Consider the following 19995-nt stretch of genomic DNA (forward strand, 5'->3'; position numbering starts at 1 on the left):
ACTAATTACATGTTTTCTAAGGATCTTCCAAACATATTTGTTTCAAACTTTCAGTAAATGTTACACAGTACCTTCTGCATAATTTAACACAGCCTTTTTCCAAAAAACTGTATATTTTTGAATATATAAATAAAAAATTGCAAAAAAATGTTGTGAATTTTCATTACAATTGAAAAAAATTCATCTTTAATAACTGAACTAAAATTTTGTAAAATTCCTGTGTTAAGTTGTAGCCCATATTCCAATAAATAATCTGTAAAAAGTTCAACTTCCTACCTCAAATACTTTGTGAGGAAAGATGTAATTTATAAGCGTTATTTTAACATTGCAAGTATAGGGCGTTCCGGAGCGCCTTAAGGTTGTCGGGAGCCTATAACACTTCAATACGTAGCTTGTACAATCAAATACAAAGTTTGGCTTATTATGTACTATTCCCCAACAGAACAAAGTAGTCCTGTCACGGAAAAGCCACGTATAACACTCCCGTCTGCTACTGCTATACCATAACCTTGAAGTGGGAAGCAGATCTTAAAGTGGAACTATTTTATTAAAGTAATTATGGTCTAAAGCAACAGAGCAGTGTTACCCTCTGAGAGGAATTTTGTTTATGTTGACCGTGAAATACCTAACGGAGGTAGCTTATCGGAAGTGAAAGTCAGAATTACGTAAACGTTTAAACAGTAACAAACAATAATTTGCCTATCCACAGTGTCCAAATAATAAGAACAACGGTTGATAGCCTAATAAGTCATAAGAATGAGTAACATTCTTATTCAAAGAACTCAAAATAAATAACTTCAATGGGCAATCACAGCCTATACTTCGTCACACGAGAGTGCAATGAACTCTGGCACCTACATATATTCTTGTTAAAGAATGTGCTAGAGAGAACATGGCTATTTGCATAATAGTAACAGAAAATGACCTATAGTTTTGCCTTCAAGGCTTGGTCAACTGAATGGTCTCAATAATATTACTACCAATATTCACTGTAGAATCATAAAATAGGCATAGGTTCAATATTACTTCTCAAACATTTTCCTTTTTTTTTTTTTGGTCATCAGTCTACTGACTGGTTTGATGCGGCCCGCCACGAATTCCTTTCCTGTGCTAACCTCTTCATCTCAGAGTAGCCCTTGCAACCTACGTCCTCAATTATTTGCTTGACGTATTCCAATCTCTGTCTTTCTCTACAGTTTTTGCCCTCTACCGCTCCCTCTACTACCATGCAAGTCATTCCCTCATGTCTTAGGAAATGTCCTATCATCCTGTCCCTTCTCCTTATCAGTGTTTTCCACATATTCTTTTCCTCTCCGATTCTGCGTAGAACCTCCTCATTCCTTACCTTATCAGTCCACCTAATTTTCAACATTTGTCTATAGCACCACATCTCAAATGCTTCGATTCTCTTCTGTTCCGGTTTTCCCATAGTCCATGTTTCACTACCATACAATGCTGTACTCCAGATGTACATCCTCAGAAATTTCTTCCTCAAATTAAGGCTGCTATTTGATATTAGTAGACTTCTCTTGGCCAGAAATACCTTTTTTGCCATAGTGAGTCTGCTTTTGATGTCCTCCTTGCTCCGTCCGTCATTGGTTATTTTACTGCTTAGGTAGCAGAATTCCTTAACTTCATTGACTTCGTGACCATCAATCCTGATGTTAAGATTCTCGCTGTTCTCATTTCTACTACTTCTCATTACCTTCGTCTTTCTCTGATTTACTCTCAAACCATACTGTGTACTCATTAGACTGTTCATTCCGTTCAGCAGATCATTTAATTCTTCTTCACTTTCACTCAGGATAGCAATGTCATCAGCGAATCGTATCATTGATATCCTTTCACCTTGTATTTTAATTCCACTCCTGAACCTTTCTTTTATTTCCATCATTGCTTCCTCGATGTACAGATTGAAGAGTAGGGGCGAAAGGCTGCAGCCTTGTCTTACACCCTTCTTAATACGAGCACTTCGTTCTTGATCGTCCACTCTTATTATTCCCTCTTGGTTGTTGTACATATTGTATATGGCCCGTCTCTCCCTATAGCTTACCCCTACTTTTATCAGAATCTCGAACAGCTTGCACCATTTTATATTGTCAAACGCTTTTTCCAGGTCGACAAATGCTATGAAAGTGTCTTCATTTTTTTTTAGCCTTGCATCCGTTATTAGCCGTAACGTCAGAATTGCCTCTCTCGTCACTTTACTTTTCCTAAAGCCAAAGTGATCGTCACCTAGCGCATTCTCAATTTTCTTTTCCATTCTTCTGTATATTATTCTTGTAAGCAGCTTTGATGCATGAGCTGTTAAGCTGACTGTGCGATAATTCTCGCACTTGTCAGCTCTTTCCGTCCTTTCACAAATCACTTACCTCACAAAAATCTTCGTTACTCGAACTACTGCAATAAAGTGAGCGCCACTACTGCCAGCTAAATAAAAGATTCAAACTACAGAAGGCACTAACTACTGATAGGCATAGATAGCAAATAAAAGATTTTAATAGAGAACAAACAATGTATTTACCTTAATAGACATAATATATATAGCAGTTCATGACATCCAGTCTTACAAATTTCAAAACTCCGCCATCTCTCTCCCCACATCCACCACTGCTGGCGGCTCACCTCCAACTGCGCAACGCTACGTGCTGTTCACAGCCAACTGCCCAGCACTACAATGGTGAATATTACAACAATGCAAACCAGCCACAGACTGCACACAATACAGCCAGTGATTTTCATAAAGAGCGCTACGTGGCGTTACCAATAAAAAAACTAGACAGCCTACTTACATATCCCCCATGCTCCCCACAAAAAATTTTACAAATTGTTTTGGGCACTGGCCAATACATATTTGTTAAAAAAATTTTCACAATTACAATAACAAAGAAATCAAATGCACACACTTGTTGATAAAATGTTGGTCAAAAGCTAAAATTTTCTCACAGTCCATAAAGACAGTCCGGATCATTCATCACAGTAAAATAGCAGTTTTTTTCTCAAAGTCTGAGCAGTAGAAGAAAATGCACATGGAAGTAGTGGATTTCCATGCAGTCTTGAAGAAGTAGTATTGTCCTTCCAATGAAAAGACAGTGCTGACTCTTGACATGCAGACAGGTAATGGGCCACAACAGAGCAAACCCACCGCAGAGTCAGTCGAAGTTTTGAAGAATATTGGTAGGTAGGTCATCACAGAGCAGACCTACTGTAGTCCTGGTAGAGATTACGGTATTGGTGGGCCACCCGAGGTGCAGACCCACTGTAGTCCTGGTAGAGATTGTGGTATTGGTGGGCCACCAGAGGTGCAGACCCACTGTAGTCCTTGTAGAAATAATGGTATTAGTGGGTCATCAAAGACGCAGACCCACTGTAGTCCTTGTAGAGATGGTCAGCAGCCATCTGTTGTGACTGTGCAGGTGCACAATCACCATTGAAGAGTCTTGCGGATAATATAGCAAGTCCATAACAACCACTTGTGCACTCACAAAGTTTTTGGAATTGTCCTTAGAACCAGCAATGCTGTTATCCAGTCCCTTGCTGCATTATTAACACACTTGCAAACACTAACAGTCCCTACTTCTCACATATTGTCCATATACTATGACCAACAGAAACGTGTGCAGTGAAATGGAACTTACAAGTTAATAATTAATAATATGATGAACTGGTGTCAATTACAATTTTATAACTTAAGAATACAATTACAAAGGTACAAAATACATCATAAAGAACATAACACTACAGATAACATTTGTAGTACAGGCTTTACAAAAGAATCGAAATAACATATACATCAATGTTACAGGAATTATGACATGAGTACATACATAAAAGATCAGAATAACTTTCGAAACATCAACTTTACACATGAGCAACAAAACAGAACAGATAAATAATGCCTAAACATCTTTAAAAAGTAAATAACACAGTATTAGAAAATTCTACAACGTAACTCATATCAGCTAAACACATAAAGACAGGAAAAACACAAATATACAAGAGTACACAAACACATAGCAGAATAACACAAGAGGAAAGGGCAGGGTTTGTTTTCAGTGTAACATTTGGTACTGCAGTCCAACCTAAAACTTCATTCCATAGATCTTTCATCTTAATTCAACATTTGTTTCCACCAAAAAAATCCTATCCAAGCATGCTTTCTGTATTTATATGTTCACATATTTCTTACCTCATTATTTATTTTCTATTATCTTACCTCATCATTTATTTCCAAGAAAATCCTACGTAAACCTGTTGTCCCTAAACCCTACTTTTTTGCTCATATCCTCTTTCAAAATACTTTTTTGGCCAAACCATTTTCTTATAGCTTTTGAATGCATTTCTTCCAAGTCATCACAACTCGTTCTCTCATATAGCCTACCCCATCTTAAGCTAACTTAAATCTACTGAGCTCAGATGCTAAACTAAGGAACGAGGCAATGCAGCAGCACAAAACAATTAACACAAACAGCAATGATAAAAAAATACAAATGGCAAAGCAAGCAGCATAAATTAGCAAAGCAAATGCAATATTACAACTAATATAAGGCAATGCGCAGCAAACAAGAAAAATAAATCAGTAGTAAAACTAGATTAACAGAGTAATACAAAGTGAAATTTAATAACACTCTGCCTGGCAAACAACAGCAGCAAATGTGGTAACTTATATCTAATCATGAAAAAGCTCAAGCAGAAAAAATATTACACTAAAGACAACAATGCAGATAAGGGAAATGTCTATTCACATCTTAATGTCTATGTCATTAAAGTGGTGCACCACAAAAACTTATTCTATGAAATAAATTACCAAATACTTGAAAAGAAAATTATGTATGCAGCTCCTGTGAAGGGAAATGTCTTTTTGTGCTCCCTCATTTTTTTTGGAAGTATCACAAAATTATTACTTACTGGATCTGTAGACAGAAAATATACATATTAGTACATCTATAAAATTTTATTTTAATCAATGCTGCAGTGCAGCTAGAAACTAGATATTAAACAAAATGATCAAATCTCTCAACTAGAAAAACAATAGATGTAAAATGTTTCTTATCATTTCATTAGGCATTTTAGTAAATATCATAAATTAAGAGCTCCACAGTGTAATTATATGTTTTCAAGTTTGAGCGTGTCGTATTTGCGATGCTTTTGACAAAGAAATGTCAATAGCGAGGATAATGGCCTCTTTTTTTTCTACCTGTGCCTCTGAAAAGGCACACACTAATGGCTTTTTCTCCAGGCATCTGACACAGCTGGCCGCTCAAGACGCATTACGTCAAGGTCACTTGGCTTTCTTACCGAAATATTTACAACACCAGTTTGCACTACAGTGACAGTCTCATATACAAAATTGCACAGGTCTAGAATTTGCGTTACAAATCTGTAGAAACAAAATACTACTGATATAACAGTGTCCAAAAAATTTTCCTTGGCATTGTAATACATTCACGCATTTACATACATTTCATAACTCTTAAAGTATGATTCTTGGTTTCCAGCAAGCTTTTTCACAAACCAGAGTCCCTAACCAATACTCATTATTCCCTACCTTATTTGTCGACACTTCTTCAATATTTCATCATAACAGATATGTAGCATAATCAAATAACTCATATAGCATTAGCTTATTGATCATAAACATACTGCAACAGCATAATACACATAGTCATCGTAAGAATAACATCATAACACCTCAGTCAAATCTCAAAAACGTCGTAGCTTTCTGCAATAATGTCAAAACCTAAAAAAAATTCTCTGCTCATTTCAATAGTGTCATCTACCTCAAACGTACTTTAAAATCATGCTCCCTTACCAAATACATCATTCAAAGCTCTCATAGTATCACAATGGTTCCGAAAAGATATGAACAGTTCACAAAGTACAGACAAAATACAATTTCATAAATGTGAAGTTATCCATCTGTGTATTTGCGTAAACATGTGTCACTGATGTAGAAAAAAAAAGTTTATCTCTCAGTTAAATGATCAGATAGCTGTGTAATTATGTGTTAAGAGAAATATGGTACTGATGTGTAAAGTTGTGTAAGCAAATACCATATTAGCTAGGGCTTCTTGTGCTTGCCAAACACATGATACACAAAGTAAGCGTGTTCCCCCCTGAGGATTAATGTAATTATACCCTCAGGTGGTACAGATTACAGCAATGGAATGAAATGTATCACGGAAAACCTTTGTATCATTGTACTTCAAATATCTTTAAAAATAAATGATTTAAGTGCAAAATTAATCACTCAAATACGTGTCCTGTAGCGCTAAATGTGCGTCTTGCTGTAAGATAATTCTGTGGAAGTGTCGTAGTTATCATTCTCTGTAAGCAAAGTTCTGCTGAAGTCAATGTACTTACCTCATCATAAACAAAAGTGAGATGCTTTGCGTATAGATATCGTAGTTATTATGCTTATTGCCATGATGAAGAAAGTAGTATAATGTAACGTATTGTTGTGCTACGAAAAAGGCTGTCTCATTGTAGCTATACCACAAAAGTTACTACTAAAACATGTTTTACTTTCCAGAAGAATTCAGAAAACCTGTGCAGATATAAAACAGATACACCGCAAAAACGACATTGTAAATTGTCACTCATTAGTAGCGTCGTGATAAAATCGTGTAGCTGTCACATAAACTAACCTCTGTGTCATTTGGTATCTCACAGAAAGTACTTTAAATCCAGAATGTATTTTCAAGTAAACCAAAATGTTGCATTAAAATCTCATTAGCAGTACCGGTAAATGTTCTAAGTATGTGAGTCTTATAGTTGTTACATAATCGTGCAACTAACAAGCAAGAATGTACACACACAATAACACTGTGTCGTCTGTTCACAATAACAATGCATTCGTAATTTCTGTTTAAATAAGTTCCCTTGGTTCTTGATTGGATATTTAACTTCAAACATTGTTGCATGTTAATAGTTTCTGAAGTCTGACAAAGCATACTAGAAATGTGAAGTGAAAAATTTTGTGGCAAAGACTAAGTTAAAAAGCAGATTATCTTTCAATAAACGGTTTTACATGTGAAATGTGGTGCAATCCTTTACTCTTAACAGTACTCAGAGTTTCAACTTGAACGTAATTATCATGCGGTATACGTCGGTAAAGAACACTGGAATTTTTCTCAAGGTTAGCTATGTTATTTTTCTCCCAGCCAGCCGGCGCACGTGGCTGCCTGCGGTGCGAGTCATTGTCTGTCTCTTTGTTGGCGTGCGTCGTTATTGGGAGTAGGAGACCTAACTTCTACAAATTCACCTTGACGAGAAGGCCCTGCCCTGTTTGAAGCTCGCCAGTTCTGATGCAATTCAGGTCTGTCGTTACGATTATATCGTCTGTCGTCATGTCGGTAGATTCCATAGTTTCTTTCTTGCCGGTCACGTGGTGGGGAATTTCTTCCTGAACCGTAACAGCGCGCTGAACTGTTGCATCTGAAGTTATTCTGTCTTCCTTGATAATAATTGTTTTTGTTCCCATATTGTCTGTTTCTATGGTAATCTCTGTCATATTCATTACTACAGAAATGCGATCTTTCTCTGTAACTATTATTACTCTGCTAGTGGTTGTCATATTGGTGGTGTCTGTTTTGGTCACGATTTACGTTGTAAGAATTGCCTTGTCGTGTATTATCTCTGTCATCGTGGAATTGTGACAGATGAGACCTGTAATTGTTGTGTTCCTGTTTTAATGTTCCACGATTATCAGTGTCAATTTATAATTCTTGTAAGAGTCCCTGAAAAGCTTCAATGTCGTCTTAGCAACGTCCTGCCAAAATAATATTTCTTAAATCTTCAGGCAATTTCATTAAGCAAATGCGGATGAGTTCTGAAGGGCTGTATGGATTTGAAAGATATTGATTCTTATGCAACATGTCTTCAAAATATTTCACAAGACTGGAAAATTCAGATTGTTCGAAATGTTTCATCATTATGATGCTATGTCTTACTCGGTCTTGTGTAGGTTGAGACCAACATGCTGAAAGGAAGGCATGGTAAAATTCTCCTTCACTGTGACAATCGTGAATGACCGATCGCATTCTTACAGCTGGTTCATTCTCTAAATAGCCACACATAAATTCTAATCTGTGCTCTAATGACCAGTTGGGAGGAAAACAATGAGAGAATTGATGAAGCCATGCTTGTGGATGAATGTCGTTGTCAGAATTCTTAAATGTTTTGAATTTACGTGTAGTAATGAACAGCTTATAGTCAAAATCATGGTGTCGGTGAGTCGCACATCGCTCATTGTTACTTCGTTTCGGTGGTTCCATCTCAAAATCCAATGCGCCTTGCCAATTTCTTTCATAATTTCCGAAGTGTCCTGTGTTATTATTTTGTGGTTGTTCCGTAATTCCATGTCCCTCTTCCCGTACTGGAGCGCGAGTGCCCTCTGAAATATGTAATTCTTGTATTACTTGTGCCAACTGATCTTGTACTTCCCGGATTTCTCTTTTATACTGTGTATTGATTTGATTTTGATTTTGTTTGAATTTTCTAATATGTTCATACTCTTCAGTGTCCGTGAAGGCTACAGGTCTTGTGTCATTCAGATCATCATCTACCTTTGTAGATAAGCTAGTGAACTGATCTGAAAGTTCGGCTACTTTATCCGTTAGTGAAATTATTTCCTCTGTGTGTTTTTCTGAACCAAGTTTCAGAGTGTCCATTTGTGTTGAAATCGTATCTACTGTGTCTTTTAAGTTTTCCTGAGTTTTTGCAAGCTGCATAACCGAATCGGTAGATGCAGCTGAGTCAATTTTAGCTTGCAAGATGTCGTGATTTTCATGAACAATAGTTTGCAGTTCCTTTATGGCTGCTTCGTGATTCTGTAGTGCATTTTGATGACGCGAAAAAATAGATTGGAAATGCTCACAATTTGTGTTTTTACGTCGTTACAGAGTTTTTGACATTTCGATTCGATTTTATGTAACTCAGTAGTTAAATCTTCACGTGTTTGTTCAAGCGTGGTGTGAAGATTTTGTTCCATTGCGTCTAACTTTTGAAGATTTTGTCCCATTTGTTTCTGATTTTGTTCAAGCGTTGTGTCTAACTTTGGAAGATTTTGTTCCATTGTGTCTAACTTTAGTAGCCTTTGTCCCATTTGTTGCATTAACTGTAATAACAATGCACTGGTGTCTGAAACATGTTCTTCAGTGCTTTTCGGCAGTGAATTTGCACCGGCAACATTCACATTTTGACAAGCGGAAAATGTGTCTTGACTCATTTGAGAAAACGGTGAGAACCCAAAACCTGAGTCTACAGTATTTGCAATATTGTGTCCCGTCATTTCGGAATCCTGAGGCGAGCTGTTGCCGACCGATCGATCGATAATGCTTCCCTGTTCACTAATTGTTTCACTGTCTACACCATTATTTGCCGCCCGCTCCATTTCCCTATGCACTATTACCAAATTACTACTTTGAATGTCTGTTAATTCATTACACAGTGGTGCTGGTAAGCTACGCTCGTCGTCACTATTATTTCTCAGTTTACTTTGGAGCCTAGTGTTACGTTTTTCACACGCCATTATTGTCACAATATTTTACACGATAACACAGAAAAGCACAATTTGAAGAGCAAAAATAAGAGAACACATTAACATAGCACTGAAAAAAATATCTAGTTAATTGCAAGCGCAGCTGCGAAATACTTGGTGCAAATTTACATGCATGACACAACTGTTTTACTGTACAACAATGAAAACTGCAACTACAAAGGAGATTCTCTCTACAATTACGCGCTAGCAATAAGCTAAAGCTACACTAATTACACAAACTACAAAAGAAAAATCAGAAGATTCCAGTGAGGTATCCTCGGCTAAGGGTCGACATACGGAACGTCCCCTTAGAAAAATTATGCATGACTGTGTTTAAACTAACACACAATATTTTTAGCGCAACGCAATCTGACTTTCAAAAATCCCTACAAAAGAATGACCCTGACTAACATTAACCTATACCTTTCACAAATCACTTACCTCACAAAAATCTTCGTTACTCGAACTACTGCAATACAGCGAGCGCCACTACTGCCAGCTAAATAAAAGATTCAAACTATGGAAGGCACTAACTACTGATAGGCATAGATAGCAAATGGAAGATTTTAATAGAGAACAAACAATGTATTTACCTTAATAGTCATAATATATATAGCAGTTCATGACATCCAGTCTTACAAATTTCAAAACTCCGCCATCTCTCTCCCCACATCCACCACTGCTGGCGGCTCACCTCCAACTCTGCAACGCTACTCGCTGTTCACAGCCAACTGCCCAACACTACAATGGCGAATATTACAACAATGCAAACCAGTCACAGACTGCACACAGCACAGCCAGTGATTTTCATAAAGAGCGCTACGTGGCGTTACCAATAAAAAAACTAGACAACCTACTTACAACACCAACGTGAATAGTCGTTTTGTTGCCACTTCCCCCAATGATTTTAGAAATTCTGATGGAATGTTATCTATCCCTTCCGCCTTATTTGATCGTAAGTCGTCCAAAGCTCTTTTAAATTCCGATTCTAATACTGGATCCCCTATCTCTTCTAAATCGACTCCTGTTTCTTCTTCTATCACATCAGACAAATCTTCACCCTCACAGAGGCTTTCAATGTATTCTTTCCACCTATCTGCTCTCTCTCCCCTGCATTTAACAGTGGAATTCCCGTTGCACTCTTAATGTTACCACCGTTGCTTTTAATGTCACCAAAGGTTGTTTTGACTTTCCTCTATGCTGAGTCTGTCCTTCCGACAATCATGTCTTTTTCGATTTCTTCACATTTTTCCTGCAGCAATTTCGTCTTAGCTTCCCTGCACTTCCTATTTATTTCATTCCTCAGCGACTTGTATTTCTGTATTCCTGATTTTCCCGGAACGTGCTTGTACTTCCTCCTTTCATCAATCAACTGAAGTATTTCTTCTGTTACCCATGGTTTCTTCGCAGCACCTTCTATGTACCTATGTTTTCCTTCCCAACTTCTGTGATGGCTCTTTTTAGAGATGTCCATTCCTCTTCAACTGTACTGCCTACTGCGCTATTCCTTATTGCTGTATCTATAGCGTTAGAGATCTTCAAACGTATCTCGTCATTCCTTAGTACTTCCGTATCCCACTTCTTTGCGTATTGATTCTTCCTGACTAATGTCTTGAACTTCAGCCTACTCTTCATCACTACTATATTGTGATCTGAGTCTATATCTGCTCCTGGGTACGCCTTACAATCCAGTTTCTGATTTCGGAATCTCTGTCTGACCATGATGTAATCTAATTGAAATCTTCCCGTATCTCCCGGCCTTTTCCAAGTATACCTCCTCCTCTTGTGATTCTTGAACAGGGTATTCGCTATTACCAGCTGAAACTTGTTACAGAACTCAATTAGTCTTTCTCCTCTTTCATTCCTTGTCCCAAGCCCATATTCTCCTGTAACCTTTTCTTCTACTCCTTCCCCTACAACTGCATTCCAGTCGCCCATGACTATTAGATTTTCGTCCCCCTTTACATACTGCATTACCCTTTCAATATCCTCATACACTTTCTCTATCTGTTCATCTTCAGCTTGCGTCGTCGACATGTACACCTGAACTATCGTTGTCGGTGTTGGTCTGCTGTCGATTCTGATTAGAACAACCCGGTCACTGAACTGTTCACAGTAACACACCCTCTGCCCTACCCTCCTATTCATAACGAATCCTACACCTGTTATACCATTTTCTGCTGCTGTTGATATTACCCGATACTCATCTGACCAGAAATCCTTGTCTTGCTTCCACTTCACTTCACTGATCCCTACTATATCTAGATTGAGCCTTTGCATTTCCCTTTTCAGATTTTCTAGTTTCCCTCCACGTTCAGGCTTCTGACATTCCAAGCCCCGACTCGTAGAACGTTATCCTTTCGTTGATTATTCAATCTTTTTCTCATGGTAACCTCCCCCTTGGCAGTCCCCTCCCAGAGATCCGAATGGGGGACTATTCCGGAATCTTTCGCCAATGGAGAGATCATCATGCCATTTCTTCAGTTACAGGCCACATGTCCTGTGGATACACGTTACGTGTCTTTAATGCAGTGGTTTCCATTGCCTTCTGCATCCTCATGTCGTTGATCATTGCTGATTCTTCCGCCTTTAGGGGCAATTTCCCACCCGTAGGACAAGAGAGTGCCCTGAACCTCTATCCGCTCCTCCGCAATCTTTGACAAGGCCGTTGGCAGAATGAGACTGACTTCTTATGCAGGAAGTCTTCGGCCGCCAATGCTGATTATTTATCCAAATTTAGGCAGTGGCGGGGATCGAACCCGGGACCGAAGACGTTTTTTGATTATGAATCAAAGACGCTACCCCTAGACCACGTGTACATTTTCCTTTTTGAAAAAAAACTGCAAATGTAGTTCACTGCAAAATTATAAACTGATCGTAGGTTAAGTCTCTCTCAGCTAAATACCTTTTTATTTAGAATGAAAATTAAATGGAATTCACTAACAGATTACTTCTCACTGTCTTTTGAATAAAGAAGTTACTGTTTTCATAGATAGTTCTCTTTCTATTAATCGTTATGTAGCATGAGCACAATAGACAAACTATGGATCCTATTACAACATTAATATGCACTTTTAATACACAAGAGGAACCCAATATTGTACAGAATTTGACTTGAATAGCAAGAGTAATTGAAACTTTCTATAATTAGGTAAATTGGTGCCTTTGAACTACTTTCAATGGAGGGGGGCCCTTAATCTTGACCACTGTAGCAGAGCAAACTAGTCACACTTTCATTACATCAGTGAAACACTTAGCAAGCATGAACATATAACTCTCAACAGTTGCAGTTCTGAACTTTTACTGCAGTGAAACACAAAATTGAGATATTTGTTAGATCCTTTCAACAAACATTATTAATCTTAGCACACTCTATTGCCATATAAATTTTAATATGCTTTCAATAAAGGACGCTGGGCAATCATAGTTCAAATGGAGAGGAACCTGATAGGTGTTGTGATAAGGAAAAAATCAAGGCAGGTACTTATATTTCAGCACACTAACACATCCAATGAGCTGATCCTTCACTGTACATTACTATCGTTCTTCTGTTCTATTACAGTGACTGCGCAATGTGGTGGCGTGTGCGTGTTGGTATGTGGATTTGCAGGTGGAATTGCTTGACTGTGTCATTTCTTGGTGGCGATGATAGATACCAATTTCAGAATAGTTCCAGCTCTTTATTCATCCATCCGAGGCATTGGAAAGCGTCAGGAAAAGCCTCTCTAGGAACCAGCACAATACACAACTTTGACATGATCAGTTGATAGTTTGGTAGCTCGTCCCCGACTGACTCTTGGTTCCACCTTTTCTTCCTATGCCAACCAAACGCTACTCAGTTCCGTTCCCGAGGGGACCTACAACACCTTTTACATATGAAATAACTAAGAATCCTAAGTGAAGGTCAGCAGTTTACATAACAGCAACCAAACATATTAATTAAAACAGAACATTTGCACAATTGGTATTTCTACAAAAAATTATTTAAATAAAATTATTCAGTTTTGAAGACAACCAAAGAGATTATGTGAGAAAGACAAAACATATCATTTGCTCATATTGTGCATATTACAGAGATTACACTTCATTACAGTATTGAATTAATCATACACTAATTACAGAAGGTCAAAGATGGGATGCTGAGCAAAAAAGAAAGCTAAATGAATCAACAAAAGGTATGTAGTGTCTAAGCTATGGTGTTACAAACCATCAAGGGCAATCCAAGACAGGAAATCGGAGACACGATGCAGATAGCAGGCAAAAGAGGTAGCGTTTAGGTTACGGGAGGTAAATAGTAACACTAGAGCCCTGCAAACTGCAGATGCTCTCGCCAGCTGTCCCAAGGGAGAAGTTTCACTTCACAGAATTAACTCCATCCACCTCCTAGACGCTGTTGTAAGGCGTCACAGTAGAAGACGGCCACAAAAGGCACGTCTTAGTAGAAGCAGCAAGCTTGATACTGCAACTTCAATGGGTTTACACAGGTTAGAGTGCTACTACAGCAGCCCTCTCTCACAAAAGGACAGAGGGCAAGGTCACGTAACTTGAAACACTGTTGTTGCTGTCCATAATAGGAGTGGCAGTGATGTTTAGCTTTCAGCTTAAGGCTGTTAATACCAAACTTGGAGTTTGTTAATGTTAAGTCCAGAAGCATCCATACCTATGGAGCAGGAGTGGAGGAAGGGAAAAATAGTGCGCCGACACTATTATTTGAGAACACATGTTTTTGTATTTAGAGGGAGTTCTCAGACAGATCTCTGGGTCGCCGATTCCGTGTCGGTAAGCTACGACGTCTGTTTTCCTCGCTTGGACTGCTGCTCTCAAGTTTTTACTCAAAGTACTGCTAGTGTTCGATACTTCTGTTAGCACCCTGCGCCGAGGCTTCAGACACTGACTTCTGTTGTGCAACCATTTGCCCTCTTTGCTTTTTCTAATGCTTAGAATTACCCTTCAGTGTAGGAGTTAGTGTGATCGCAAATAAATATAGTGTAAATCAGGCCCCTGATTTCCTTGACTCTCCTGCTGCAAGAGCCCTGTCGAGTCCAAGAATCCGCGCATCTCGTAGGTGCCCTGTGACAGTGGTCGGCGCTGATGCAAGTCATCAGTCATTCTTCACTGGGAATTTGTCTTTCTGCATTTGCTCGAAAATTGCAGATTGACCTCAAACCCCATGTCTTCCCTCTATCCTGTACTGGAATTCGCGTGCATTTGAAGCTGCTGACTGTAATAAAGCCTTGATGTCCTTCTACAATATTTTTACACGCTGCTCTTCCTTGCATATCAGTTCGTACCGTAGTCGTCCTGCGCCAGGGATGGCAGTTATTACTGAAACAACCGCCTTTTGATTACACCGATTCTTTTCATCTCCAATTTAGCCCGACTGTTGAAATGGCTCATAATAACCGGTTTCTGAAATAACCGATTTTCGTTTTCTTTTATTGCTATTACTACCAGAAATAACCATAGACTTCGAAAAAAGAATGCAAAATTCAAATGAAGGTGAAGCGAATACGAAATCACGTTGAGGCTGCGACAGAATTCAGTCTGACTCCGGCAAAGATTGCAAAGGTTAAGGAGACGGGCCGGGTGACAACGAGAGCGAGAGGTCACAAGTTGATGTTCCGTGCATCGTCAAATTTGGATGTCACCAATTTTTCACCCTGAAGCAACAACAGCAATAAGGGTTCAGTTATTATCCCAAATTTATAGCATGTCAACAAAATTATAGGCGCACTACACTCTCTGTAATGCGGCCCTCAGTAGTCTGACCTTCCAGTAATCAAATGGTTCAAATGGCTCTGAGCACTATGGGACTTAACATCTTAGGTCATCAGTCCCCTAGAACTACTTAAACCAAACTAACCTAAGGACATCACACACATCCATGCCCGAGGCAGGATTAGAAACTGCAACCGTAGCAGTCCCGCGGTTCCAGACTGCACCGCCTAGAACCGCACGGCCACTGCGACTGGCTCCAGTAATCCGGCCCACATCCAGTCGCTCTAGTCGCTCAGTCATAAATGGTGCTTACAGTAAATAGTTAATTACAATATTAAACAAAGCTATATGAGGTTGAAATAGTAACTTTGTTCACGGTTCACTGTCATGGCTTCTAAAGGGAAACACGCTATGCTAGACCTCAAGCAGAAATTCGAAATTAGAGATGAACTGAGGTTGTTCGTGTGTGTACGATGTAGAACGAGTAACTATTTATGACCGAACTTAAACAGCCGAAGAGAAAATCAAATGGACATAGGAAAATTATGATGAAAGTGATGAATAAGAGGACATAGGAGAAATACATGAAGATAGCCCTCACTGCCGTGGTGATAGGGTGGCAGACATCTTCCTGGAGTCAGTACTCAACAATCAGAAACGTGTACTATCGATGTAATACTAGTAAAGCCGTTGCGTGATAAAGCATACCGTCGTCATGTATCACCATTGCGAGAACTAAAAATATTGGATATGTTTCATAGTGAGTGATACTACTGCATACCTACACACTATGAGACAACGTTTTCCATGAAAATGTATGTATCTTTGGATTTAATAAAATATGATACCTGTGTGTTTACATTAAATTTAAGGCACTCTCAATAATCCGGCACTTCCGCATATCTGGCACCCATATGTGCAAGGAATGGCTGGATTAACAAAAGTCCGATATATATAATGTGTCTGAAAAAGAACTCCCTAGTTTTAATGTGTCCTATAATTTGTACAAAGTGACATGCACTATTCTATTTTGTGGAGTTTCATTTATCAAGTCTCCAAGTTTGACTCTCCTTCCGTTGGCAGGTCAGCTTGACCTTGAGACGGTACCAGTGGTGTTTTTTTCCTCTGTTCCCTCAGTTCAGTTCAGTCCAGGCGTGCATGCAGTGCAGTGCAGAGCAACTCAGCAACAATGTGTACTCCGCAACAGAAAGTGCACTGTGTTATTTGGCTTGTGAAAACTGAGTCAGTTATAACAGTGCAACGTAATTTTAGACGTCAGTATTGTGGTGAACCACCTACAGCAAAAACTATCTGTCACTGGCTAAAGTCTTTCAAGGAAAGTGGTAGTGTTTTAAAAGCAATATCACCAGGTAGACCGAGAACTTCTGAAGATGTTGTTGAACAGATCCGTGCTTCGTGTGTTCGGAGCCCAAAGAAGTCATTGGCCAGACGTAGTCTACAATTAGGAGTGCCTAAGGGTACTGTATATGATGTGCGTAAAGGACTTAAGTTCCTCGCCTACAAATTGCAACTGCTACATCAAATAAAACCTACTGGTAAAATCGAAAGGTATGAGTTTGCTGTTGACTTTCTACATAGAACGGATGGTGATGTCAGTTTTTGAAAAACGATTGTCTTTTCTGATGAGGCTACATCTAATGTCAGCGGAACAGTTAATCGTCATAACTGCAGAATGTAGGGGGCAGAGCATCTACATGAAGTTATTCAGCATCAACGAGACTCTCCCAAAGTTGATGTCTGGTGCGGTTTAATGGAAGATGGTATGATTCGCCCTTTCATTTTTGTAGAAAAAACAATAAACGGGGATATTTACTGTGACATGTTGACAGAGTACGTCTTTCTCCAAATGGACGATACTGAGGCGGAAAAGGGGCTTGTGTTTTTCCAACAAGATGGCGTCCCACCTCATTACAGTAACCAAGTGCGTGCTGCTCTTGACACTTGCTTTCCAGGAAGATGGGCACGTCTGGCCCAATACCTTGGCTATCACGAAGCACTGGATATTTTCTTTTGGGGTCTCATAAAAAATGTTGTGAACAGTGAAAAGATCAGAGACATCAATCATTTACAGGAAAGAATCATCGTGACGTTTGACAGCTGACCATCATTTTGCAGGACAATGCTCAAGCACGTACAGTGCAAGCTGTTACTGATTTGACTGATGGGGCTGCTAAGTGCTATACCACTACTGCACTCCCCTGACTTAAGCCCTCGTAAGTTGGCTCTGAGCACTATGGGACTTAACATCTATGGTCATCAGTCCCCTAGAACTTAGAACTACTCAAACCTAACTAACCTAAGGACATCACACAACACGCAGTCATCACGAGGCAGAGAAAATCCCTGACCCCACCGGGAATCGAACCCGGGAACCCGGGCGTGGGAAGCTAGAACGCTACCGCACGACCACGAGCTGCGGACCCTCCTAAGTTCATATCGATTTCTAAACTGAAGGAAACACTACACTGCATTCGCTTTTACCCCTCACGCTTCCATTCAGTATTAAACTGGTGATCCCGTGACGTCTCAAAATGTGTCCTGTCAACCGATCCCTTCTTTTGGTAAGCTAGGTCACAAATTTCTTTTGTCCTTATTTCTATTCAAGACCTCATCATTAGTTACGAGATCTACCCATCACATCTTCAGAATTCTTCTGTAGCTCCACATTTCAAAATCTTCTATTCTTTTTTTGTTTAGACTCTTTATTGTCTGTGTTTCATTTCCATACATGGCTACACTCCAGAAAAGACTTTCTAACACTTAAACCTACATTCGATATTAAAAAATTTCTCTTATTCGGAAACGCTTCTCTTGCCATTGTCAGTCTGCATTTTGTATTCTCTCTCCTCGGCCATCATCAGTTATTTTGCTGCCGAAATAGCAAAACTCATCTACTACCGTAAGTGTCTCGTTTCCTAATCCAATTCCCTGAGCATAACCTGATTTAATTTGACAACATTCCATTGTCTTTGTTTTACTTTTGTTAACGTTCATCTCATATCCTTCTTTCAAGACACTATCCATTCCGGTCAACTGCTCTTCTGAGTCCTTTGCTGTCTCTGACAGAATTACAATGTCATCGGCAAACCTCAAAGTTTTTATTTATTCTCCCTGGGATTTAATTCCTGTTCCAATTTTTTTTTGTTTCTTTACTACTTGCTCAACGTACAGATTGAATAATATCGGGGACTCGTTACAGCGGTCATATCAAGAATTGTGTATAACCCGTTGCCAGCGACGTGGGAGTCGTAAGATGCTGTTAGCAGTGCCAGTTGTGTTGACAGTTCGAGCGGCGCGTTCTATTACCCGACGAATTTGTAGCAGTTCTGAAGCGAATGCAGTGAAGTGTTTCCTTCAGTTTAGAAATCGAGTTGAGCTTACGAGGGCTTAAGTTAGGGGAGTACAGTAGGTGGTATAGCTCTTAGCAGCACCATCACTCAAACAAATCAGTAGCAGCTTGCACTGTAATTGCTTGAACATTGTCCTGCAAAATTATGGTCAGGTCCTGCAGAAAGTCTCATCAGTTCTGTCTCTTTGCTGTTTATTTTTGGAGCACAACTTACGACCAGCTTAGAGACAGAAGTGATGAGACGTTCTGCAGGACCTGACCATCATTTTGCAGGACAATGCTCAAGCACGTACAGTGCAAGATGTTACTGATTTGTTTGGTTGATGGAGCAGCTAAGTGCTATACCACCTGCTGCACTAACATGACTTGAGCCCTCGTAAGCTCAACTCGATTTATAAACTGAAAGAAACACTTCACGGCTTTCGTTTCAGAACTGCTACAAATTCGTCGGGCAACAGACCGCGCCGCCCGAACTGTCAACACAACTGGCACTGCTAAGAGTATCCTACGACTCCCACATCGCTGGCAACGGGGTATACACAATGCTGGGGACTACTCTCAAGGTCAGAAAAACTTTGAAACACGTATCTATTTTGTACGAGCCGTAAGTAAATAGTTGCCACTATTAAAGTTCTAAGCCTCATATTTACGGAAATTTGTGAAGAAAATATGACATAAAATAAAAATATCGGCAACCGACAATGCACTTTCATATCGATGTATCGGTGGTAGAAATACTGCCGATAATTATCGTTATTTTTCGGAAAATATCGATACATCGATATTTTAACAACTGACCCAATTTGAAGCAACGCGCTCCCGACTGCGATTCCAGTGTGTCACAACTGTGGCCCGTGCCCGGCGAACCCGGGCTGTGGCTGTTCTCACGCCAGTACGGTAGCTTAGGCAGACGAGGTGAATGCCGGTGGCTGTTGCCGCGCGCTGTTGGCGGACCGCGAAGCCTACACCGCGTCCGTCGCCTCGGGGCGCGTCGGCGGTCGGTCGTCGGCGGTCGTTCGCCGCGCGAGAACATGGCCACGTGTCCGACTCCTGCATCTCCCGGGACTCAGCCAGTGCACAGCCTAATATTGGATTGGCACAGTTTTACAAGCGAATCAATAAACCATCGCCGCCGGAAATAGTCACACGCGTCTGCGGCCGGCGATTTCCCTGGTCCCTTGCTACACGCATGTGGCAACTCCTGCGCATGGCACGGCACCGGCTCTGTTTTGATCCGTACCGCGAAAGCCCCTGCTTGCAGTGACGCGGTGTCACACGGTCGATGACAACGTTTAATCAACGCAGACTGTTCGCACTGTACACGTGTTGGATGTTATGCCCTTATTCTACTGACTCCCACTTGTCA

This window comes from Schistocerca serialis, chromosome 1 (assembly GCF_023864345.2).
Source record: "Schistocerca serialis cubense isolate TAMUIC-IGC-003099 chromosome 1, iqSchSeri2.2, whole genome shotgun sequence".
NCBI lineage: Eukaryota > Metazoa > Arthropoda > Insecta > Orthoptera > Acrididae > Schistocerca > Schistocerca serialis.